This window comes from Microcebus murinus, chromosome 9 (assembly GCF_040939455.1).
Source record: "Microcebus murinus isolate Inina chromosome 9, M.murinus_Inina_mat1.0, whole genome shotgun sequence".
Classification (NCBI taxonomy): Eukaryota; Metazoa; Chordata; class Mammalia; order Primates; family Cheirogaleidae; genus Microcebus; species Microcebus murinus.
In genome coordinates, this window is record NC_134112.1 from 8,141,490 (window position 1) to 8,152,090 (window position 10,601).

General features: G+C 43.7%; 1 long non-coding RNA gene across 1 annotated transcript; it reads right to left on the bottom strand.

Moving 5' to 3' along the window:
- Positions 1-745: 745 nt before the first annotated feature.
- On the bottom strand, positions 746-1,695 carry LOC105870678 (uncharacterized). The gene is made up of 3 exons (XR_012920940.1): positions 1,415-1,695; positions 1,029-1,132; positions 746-865 (listed from the first exon to the last, which is right to left on the bottom strand). It is a non-coding gene; the product is annotated as an uncharacterized LOC105870678 (long non-coding RNA).
- Positions 1,696-10,601: the final 8,906 nt, after the last annotated feature.

Below are 10,601 nucleotides of genomic sequence, written 5' to 3' on the forward strand. Positions count from 1 at the left end.
GGCTCCCAATCCCAGCCCTCTTGCAGGTGGATGGTGTCATGTCACTGTCTCTAGCCCCTAGGCTGTGAGTGGAATTCTCAGGTGTCACTTCTGGACTGCAGCAATGAAGAGCTGGTACCTGCTGTGGCAGCCACGAGAGTGTCTATTGGGATGGCAGACTCATTCTTTGGAAGCTGCCTGGATCTCAAAATTTCTCCTTGGACAGTGGCTACACGGTGCCACCAGGACACTCCTGCACTTTTATGGAAGTGGCGAATGAATTTTTGTTGTATGAAGCCACAGAGGTATTGGGGAGCCTTTGTTATCAAGCACAAAATAGCCTATCTTGACCAATACAGTGTGATGAAATGTCAGGGGTATATGTAACAATCACCACTCACTACTTAATTGAAATTCATTCTGTTTGCATTCTTATTCTTTACCTCTTCTTTATTGAATGGAGTCCTTAGTAAGACATTCAGGGCACTTTGTACTTTATTCTCAACCTACTTTTTTTTTTTTTTTTGTCACTCCCAACACTAATGCTTCTTAACCCAACTGTGCCACACACTGACACATTCACCTTGTCACACTTTGGATGACACTTGAGCTTTTCTTCTCCCCTATGCACCTTTACTCTGTGCCTGGTGCTTAGAAGTCTGTCAGTACTTGCTACAGTCGTTACTGGGTTTACTGAAAGACCATTCCACCTTCAAAGCCAGGTTTAAACATCTGTTCTTCTTTGAAGCTCCCCACCACGCTCAGGATTGATTTCTCAGCTCATCATGCTCTTGGAGCTATCAAGCTACACTTCCGTTCTGGGAATGATCATGCTCCATGACAGCTGGTTAATTGTCTGCTTCTCTTTTCCACTCCACAGTGTGTTCTGCAAATAAAATAGGAATACCAGTAAGTGTAGCATCATGCCTGATCCATGAGGCATTTAATGGTTGTTAAATTTAAAGATTTTCTTTTCTTAAGGTTTTAATAAGCTGTAGGAAAGTGGTAGTCATGGTTTTTAATCATTATTTTTAGACATCCTTTCTAACCTCAGATATCTCAAATCAGGTCTTGGAGTTAAGGCTGAGTCGACTGCAAAGTTTAGTTGTGCAATCTTGAGCAAGTTAGCTTCTATGAACTTCAGTATTTGAATCTACAAAATGGGAAAAATAATACCAACTTTGTAGTGTCATTGTAAAGGTTAAATATTCCAACAAGATACCTGTCGAATACATTTGTTAAATGGTTATTTTCAATATATTTGACTGTGATGTGGGATATGGTTTATCTGATTGTTAAGCCCTCCGGTATCGTGGTTCTGGTTCCTCTCCAGCAGGTGAGAGTTGATCTGGTGTGAATCTAGTCTAGAGGTGACAAAAAGGGACCTTGTATGCTGGGGGTTAAGGAGCCCTACTGGGTCAGAGCAGACACAAACCTCTTGGAGTGACAAGTTCTTAACCCACAGATGCCAGAATCTGGGATGACAAGTTAAGTTGTCCTCTGAGTGCTGCTGAAGTTCTGGACTGCCAAGTTGTTCCTGGGACAATGTGCGGAGTTCAGAAGTCAGAGCTGTCCCCTCTGTCTCTTCCCTCCCGGCCAAGTGTACAACGTGGGGTGGGCGATGACTGCTCCTCCAGGCCCCCCATGCACGTGATTTGTTTCAGCGTGGGTTGGGTGGGAGTGGCTGGGGAAGGGGAAGGACCCTTTTCTTTCCGCCAACCTTCTAGAACACAGATAGACATTCTGGAGTGGTTATTGCCTGCAAGCAGCAACTCTGCTCTTGGGAGTTCTTTCCTCCTTGGAGTCACTGGGAGGACCTTGCCAGGGAGCCAGCAGGGCCCGCTGCCCTCCATGTGGGTTTTGGCCCTAGCTAGGACTAGCTGATATCCCTACTCAGTCATTTACTAGCCCTATTATCTTAACCTCTCTTCAGCCTCAGTTTTCTCAATTGCAATGTGAGAATAATATCACCTATTTTGCAGGGTAGACATACAAATCCAACCAAATAATTTGGAATGTGCCTAATGCAAGCCTGAGGGTTGGAGAGACTGAAGCCTCGTGGCCACTTGATCAGCGCTGCGCCTTCTCCCGAGTGTGCTGCTGCTCAGCGGCCCGTGTGCATGGTCCCGGGGCCAGCGGGGATGACGGGACTGCTGCTCCTCTCCCTCAAGGCGGGCAACATGGGCGGAGCACTTCAGTGAACTTCCTCTTATCTTGAAGGCTTCTTTGTTCATTGCTAAAGGCTAATTAAATACAAGGTCCCACATAGTGCTCTGGGTGATTACAGGCTCAAACTGGTGCCATTACGCTTCCACTCCCCGTGAGTGCTCCTACGCTTAGACAGAACTGTCAAGTATACTGTCAGCGGGGTTACCAACTCCGTCTGTGACAGCTACTTTTATGTGTCAACCTGGGAGCTCTGCTGTCCAGGTGTTTCAAGATTCACCTATATGTTGCTGTAGAGATATTTTTTAGATGAGATTAACATTGAAATCAGTAGACTTCGAGGAAAGCAGATGACCTTCCACCACATGGATGGGCCCCATCCCACCAGTTGAGGGCTCACAAGGAAAGGCCGTGGTACTCTGAGGATGAAGGAACTCTGCCTCCAGACTGAAACATAGATGTCTGGCCTCAGTTTCCAGCTTGTCACCCTGCAGAATTTAGACTCAAGACTGCAGCATCAACTCTTACCTGAATTTTCAGCCAGCCGGCCTGTGCTATAGACTTTAGATTTGTCAGCCCTGTATCATGGGAGCCGATTTCTCAAAATAACTCTCTCTCTCTCACACACACATACATCCTGTTGGTTCTCTTCCTCTGGAGAACCCTGACTAACACACCATCTCTTCCTTGTGTTTTGTCTTATAGCTGCCATTGGCCATTTATTTGTGTTTTGTTTTTTTCATAAAAATGAGTCATTTTCTGCTATCACATGTGGCCAGGACATGGGTGTTTGCCTATCCAGCAAGGATTCGTGCTTTGCCCTTTTTTGCAACACCCCAATTTCCTTCAGGTGAGCACTGCTCCACCACCAGCCCATGGCCCTGGGAAGCTGGGTCAAGTGAAGTGTAAGGATGGAGCACGTGCTGTTGATAGAGGTCTGAGACTGTGGAAATTCCACCTGAGGATGAAGATGACAAGAAGAGAGGGGCAGGGATAAGGTGGCTTCAGAGAAATGGGGCCAGAGTCTGAACCAAACATCTTTTCCCAGCATGGCCACACTCATCCTGCCTTTGGGTTTCTGACGATGTGAAATGATAAGTCCATCAGAAATAGTTTTTCTGTTATTTTTGGCCCAAGGTAGCCCAACTGATACAACACGTAAAACCCAGGCCTATGGAGGGACTAGATTTGTGCACGTGTTTACTGTTCCATTCTCCCTTCAGTCATCTCTCTTTCCCTGCTTGCCCAGACTCACCCTGTTTTCTGCATGTTGTTGCAGGCATTAGCAGTCTATTGTTTCTCATTGCTGAATAGTATTTCATTGTATGGTTATCTTATAATTTGTGTATATACACAATTTGTGAACATTTGGGTTGCTTTCAAATTTGGACTTTTATGCATAAAGCTACTGTGAACATTCAAGTTCAAATCTTTATATAAACATATATTTTTATTTCTCTCTAATGAAAGATATAGGGTTGAAATTGCTGGTCAGATGTGTTTTCTAACATGACTCTACCATTTGGCCTCTTAATAGCAATGCATGAGATTTCAGTTGCTCCATATCCTCACCAGCCCTCAGTATTTTAAGTCTTTTTAGTTTAAGACACTCCAGAGGGTGATGATTTAATTTGCTGTTCCCTAAAGATTAATAACATGTGCTTAAAATCTATTTGTATGCCTTGTTTCATGAAATGTCTATTCAAATCTTTTGCCCATATAAAACAAAAATAAAATCCTAGACCCTCAAATGACTGAATGGACCCCTTTTGGCCAAAAGGATTTCAGAAAAACCTGAAAAACTGAGCTCCTGGCCATGACAGAATGGGAGGTCAGACATGCTTCATTATGCCCCCTCCCTTTTAGACACAACAACTGACTGGCATTAATATTAAAAAAGAGATCATAAGATTGACAAAGTGGACTTTGCAGCAAGAAGATACCAAATTATAAAGGACTTAAGGCCATGCCAGGCAAGGGTTAAGTCATACACTCCTACACGTAAAGAATAAACCACATTCTTACTGCCAAAAGGATTTTCCTTTTTCTCTAGCAGCTAAACAAGCACTGGCCTCAAAATAATCAATATTAAAACAATTTGCAGCTTCACTTCCAGACACTGACCCTCACCCCAGTTCTATAATCCATAACTACAGCTTTGATTGAGCAAGAGGCTGATTTCAGTAACTTGTTCCTGATAAGAGACCACTGACCATGGACTGGTTCTGGCTGGTTTTACAGAGGCTGCACACTTCAATGCCTTTGTGTCCTGAAAAGACCTTTTGATGCATAGGGCCTAACTGTAATACACTTAAATGTCAAGTCTCCACCCCAAACTGAACATGGGTCCCATGTAACATGTATGTTTATTCAGTATACATGCATCAGGACCACCTTCATAAATATTCATAGCTTCTCCTGTAACCTGATGAATACTTAGCCCACCTATTCAGCTCAAATTCCTGTCTTGCCCCTTCTTCCCTCAAAGTGCCTGTCTCTGGTCTTTGTTGTGTTGCAGCAGTGTGTACAGCTAGTGTTACAGCCCTTGTTACAGCTCTTATTTATTTGACCAGGGAAAGAACCAAGCGGCACAGGAAGAGTCGAAGAACAGCCTTTATTCTTCTACAGCAGGCTCAGAACGCCTAGTGTTACAGCTCTCATCCAGTCTTCTGATGTTCCCTCGATGTTCTCTCTCCTTCCTGCACTTCTGCCCCTGCTTTTATACCCTTGGTAGGGCTCAAGAAGCATCCAATCAACTACAAGCTTTAACATCCAATCAGCAACAGGCTTTAACATCCAATCATCAACAGGCTTTAACATCCAATCAGCAATAGGCTTTAACATCCAATCAACAACAAGCCTTAACATCCAACCAAAAACAGTGGGATTCAAAAATTATCCAATCAGGATCACGCAAATAGCGTGGCCAGAAACAGGCCGCTGCACAAGGGCCTGGGGCATTCCTGCATGTGGGGTCCCGGTGGCGGGTGTCCAGGGCAGCTAGGTGCTGCGGGCCGGCCCCAGTGGCATGCCTTTAACCGGCCAGGCACAGCACTGGCCCCTGGAGATGCGGAACTACAGGGAGGCGGCAATTGCCCATGTCCCGGCACCTGACATTTTCCGCATCAGTTGGACACTATGCTTCCCAGCCCATCAGAATGGCCACCTTGCAAGTTGTAACCTTGTATAAAAAATAAAGCTCTCCTTTTCTAAATTTATAGATTTTATGATTTTTAAGTTAACACCCTTTTCTTTAAATCAGGTTATTTGTCTTATTATTGCTATTCCTTTTTTTAATATTTGGAAGAGAAGTTTTCTATCAGATATATTTTGCAAATATTTGCTTGTGTTCCATGACTTGGTTTTTAAGTAATTCAGTGTCCTTTGGCAAGCATAAGTTTTTAATTTTGATGAAATTCAGCTTATCCATTTGTCCTTTAAGGATTATGCTTTTTATGTATATTGAAAAAATTACTGCAGAACCCACATCACAAAGATTTTTCTGCTGTTTTTCTTTTAGAATTTAGATAGGGTTAAGTCTTTGATCTGTTTTCAGGTAATTATTAAACTATTTTTATTTCAACATATTATGGGAGTACAAATGTTTAGGTTGCATATATTGCCCTTGCCTCAACTGAGGTAGAGCTTCAAGCGTGTCCATCCCCCAGATGGTGTGCACCACACCCATTAGGTGTGTATATACTCAAACCTTCCTTCCCTCTCCCATCTGCCCAACACCTGATAAATGTTATTACTATATGTGCACTTAAGTGTTCATCAGTTAATACCAATTTGATGGTGAGTACATGTGATGCTTGTTTTTCCATTCTTGTGATACTTCACTTGGGAGAATGGGCTCCAACTCTATCCAGGATAATCAAGAGGTGCTAGATGACCATTGTTTATTTTTGTTGTTGTTGTTTGTTTATGGAGTGAGATAAAGATTGAAGTTTTTTTTTGGTCCCAGTTTATATCCAAAGGATCCAGCATCATTTTTTGAAACCTTCCTAAATTGAATTGCTTTGGCCCCCTTTGTTGAAATTAATTAACTTTAAATGTGTGGGTCCATTTCTGGATTCTACTTAGCCTTAGGATACCATGATCCTCACCCATGTAATATTTAAATGAGTGAAACTCTGGATTTAGACTTAAAAATTGATGCTGGAATGAATTAAGATATTTTAGGGCTGCTGGATGAAATGAGCGTATTTTGTATGTGAGAAAGACATAAATTTTGGGAGGCCAGGAGCAGAATGTTATCGTTTGAATATTTTGTCTCCTCCAAAACTCATATTGAAACTTATACCCCAATACAATAGTCCTGGGAGGTGTGACTTTGGGGAGGTGATTGAGTCATGAGGGCTTCACCCTCATGGTGGGATTAGGTGCCCTTATGAAAAGTTGTGATGGAAGGAGGGCATTCCTTTTTGCCCTTCTGGTGACTTCTGCCATGTGAGGACACAGCGGTCCTCCCCTCCAGAGGGTGCAGCATTCAACGTGCCCTCACTGGAAGTAGAGACTGGACCTTCAGCAGACAGTGAACCTGCCAGGGCCTTTATCTTGGACTTCTCAGCCTCCATAACTGTGTGAAATAAACTTATGTTCTTTATAAATTACCTTGCCCAGTATGAGGTATTTTGTCATAGCAGCACAAACAGATCAAGACACTCACTAATTATGACAAATACTAAAAGGCAGCACATAACAATGACATTATAAAGTAAACATATGTGTGCCCCTGAAATTCATATATTAAAGTCGTACCCCCCAGTAGGATGATATTAACAGGTGGTGTCTTTGAGAGGTAATTAGATTTCAATAAGGCCATGGGATGAAGCCCCCATGATGGGATTAGTGTCCTTATAGATAAGAAGAGACAAGAGAGACTAGAGTGTGCAAGCTCTCTCTCACTCTGGCTCTCTCTTCCCTCTTCCTCCTTCTCTCTCTCTCTCTTTTCCCTCCCATGTGAGGACACAGGGAGAAGCTGGCCATTTGCAAGCCAGGAAGAGGGACTTCACCAGAATCTAACCACGTTGGCATTCTGATCTCCAACTTCCAACCTCCAGAACTGTGAGGAGATAAATGTCTGTTGTTTAGGCCATTCAGTCTATGGTATTCTGTTATAGTAGCCTGAGTTGACCAAGATAGTTACTTGTAACAATAGCAACATCAATAAAAAATAACAGCAGTGAACATTTATTGAGCACAGGGTTGAAGAGGGTTAGTATAGCACTTTTTGTGGGTTCACCTCACAACAGCACTGCTCTCTCTGTAGGGTTGAACATCCCTACTCTGAGGTAGTCAGTTAGCCTGAGAGAGTGTAGCTGACTTAAGCAACTAGAGAAGCAGATGACACTTCCCAGGAAGAGGTTCCTGAAAGACAACATGGGTTGGTTACATGAAAAGTGGGTCGAGATGGAAGCCAGTTAGGTGGGAAAGCAAAAAGTGAGAAGCCAAGAGGGAAGAGAGCTTGTATCAGGCCATGGGTTGGGTGTAATGGGGATATTGAGATTAGGGGCTGCAGACCAGTCAATTTTTGCCTGAAATCTACTGGGCATGATGAAACTGTGCTAAGCAGGAGGGCAGCATAATCAGAACAGCATTGGAGCTGTTCTGGAACAGCATTGGAGCATGGGGACTGAATTGGAGAAGAGAACAAGCCTAAGTAGAAGGCCATTGTAGTCATCCAGTCCACAGGGAAAGTGAATCGGGCCAGATCACAGACGTTAAGGAAACAGGATAAGCACAAGGTGGGGGCACTCAGGGGTGATCTAGTGCTTTGTGCCTGGCTAACCAGCAGTGAGGAGTGGTGAGCGCTGGCTGGGCAATCGGCTTGAGGGAAAAGAGGTGATGTGTTTTGTTCTGGATGTGTTGCATTTCCCTTGGGTACTCCTAGGAAGGAGTAGGAAATGCTATATTGGGGAGCTGGGGAAGGACGACTGGACTTAAGATGTAGATGGTCAGTCATTCATGTGCAGGGGTAGCTGACACTAGGGCAATGATAAGGCAATCAAGGGAGCGTGTGGAAGAAGATGAGGAGAAGGTCACAGGGAAGCCTGTGAAGTGTGACATTTCAGAGCAGGAGAGGCACTGGCTACGGTACCGGAAGGAAGAAGACGCAGGTTTGGGAGAAATCAGAAGGGTGTGTGTGATCCTCTCCAATTGGGCTCTCATGTGCCGCAAAGCAACCCCTCTCTCCAGCTGATATAGAATTCCTTTATTAACCCCCATTGGAGGTATCCCAAACTTTTTACCTACTTCCCACACTTCTCCTCTGTCTTAGTGGGCTCAGGTGGCTGTAACATAGTATCACAGTCTGGGTGGCTTGAACAATAGAAATTTATTTTGTCACGGTTTTAGAGGCCAGATGCCCAAGTTCAAGGCACCACTGGATTGGTTTCTGGTGAGGGCTCTCTTCCTGGCTTGCAGATGGTGACCTGCTTGCTGTGTTTTCACATGGCCTCTTCTCTGTGCATGGGGTGGGGGAATGGGTGAGCAAAGAGAGAAAGCTCTGGTGTCTCTTCCTCTTTTTATAAGTCCACCAGTCCTAGTGGGTTAGGGCCCTACCCTTATGACCTCATTTAACTTTATTTTCCACCATTCAGACCCTAGCCCCAATTATAGTCACATTGGGGGTTAGGGCTTCACCATGTGAATTTTCAGGAAGCACAAGTTAGTCCATAATACCATCCATCTCACTCAATTTTTTCAGGTGGTCCCACCAAGGAATTGATTAGAAGAAATGTCCTGGGGGGATGTAGGAGGAAATAATGTCAACTGCACAGGAGAGTGGGGTAGGCATGAAAATAAGGGACCTTAGCTCCCTGAGACAGGAGGGGAGAGAGGGAGTGAATGAGAATGGGCACACATAATGACAGCAGTGAGAAGGGGGTTTGGAGGCTTTCAGCTGGGGTAACCCTCAACTGTGACCACATCACAAATGACTTCCTCTACTACAATGAATTTTTTTAAATTAATTGCCTAAATATTGAATTTGCATTCATTCCCTAGCTCTGTATTTACTCATCCTTCACAGTAGATAATTTATCCCAGAAGGTCTGTTCCATGCCAAGTTCTGTGATTGGAACTTGGGGAGGCACATAGATGCTTCAGACACACTACACGTTTCTTCACATTACAGATTCACAGATTCATGGGAAGAGAGCTCAGACATGCAAAATGAACTACAGTGTGCTACAATTGGCTCTGTAATACAAGTGTGTTTGGAGGAATGGTATAAATAATTGTTAAAGTCTAATACTAACGGCATACGGTCTCATAATTTGAATAGGAAGAAAGCTTCCAAGGCTGCCTCCACCTGCTGTCTGGCTTCATGGTAAAGTTTCCTAGCTGTGAATGAAGGGGCATTGGTTGGAATCCCTTGCGGAAGGTTAGAAGACCTGTTTTCAGATTTGGAGATAATGTCTACTGATTGGATCTTTTCACTTTATCATCTCTTTGAAAAATAATGAAGGCAGGAGAGCTGAATGGTGCATGTCTCCCCCAGATGGCAGACAAAATACAGGTAGTGTAGGAATTGTCGATGCTTAACATGGGAAGCCATGGCCTGATTGGAATAGCAGAGAGTAAAAGCCCCTGGAGAAATTCATTGGCATCCTCCTGTTTGTCTATTTCTCTCTCTCCCTCTCTGTAGAAACTGAAGTGATGCCGTTTATAGAGCCTCCAGGAAAATTTTGAGTTTGAATTCGACTTATTGCACAGACCTTGTTGGACTCTCATAAGCTTTTGGCTGTCACCCGCTAGTGAAATTTCTGAATCCTGTGAAAGCTAAATGGCTCCTGTCTTATTTTACATTGCCCAAGACCCCCCAAAGACCACAGCTCCTGGGAACACAGTGGATTGAGTGATGTGAACATGGGGAGAAGAAAGACCACATGGGGTAAGCATGGCAGACCACTCTTGGAAGGCTGCATTTTAATTGTGTGTTCAAGTGTGAGTACCTTACTAAGGCTGAGCTTTGAAATCAGATGTTCTCTGGCATCTTGACCTTAGTACAAATAGGACTACACTCCATCACTCCCATTTGAATGATTAAAATTCCCATAAGTCAAAATGAGATATTAATTGAAATTCACCTGTTCTGGAAGTTTCTCCATGCTTGCACGCAATAGGAGTGTAGATGAGTAAATATAAATGATAAATTGGGATCCAGTTTTTGAGTTTCTTCTTGTGAGCAATGCCCAAGATGTGTTTTTCTAAAATCAGGGCTTAAGAAAATGAAGAAACGCACAATGAAGTTGATGATCGATAATAACAGAACCTTCTCTATGGAACGAATTACATAAAGTTGCCTCTAAAAGTGGTCCCCATTCGGGGGCCGTTGCTCTCTCACAGTATCCTGTAGTTCATCACCCTTCTCTCTGAGCTCCTCAGGGGCAGGAACCATGTCTCCTTTGTCTTTCTACCCCTGAAAAAACTATGTGTGTAAAAATGAA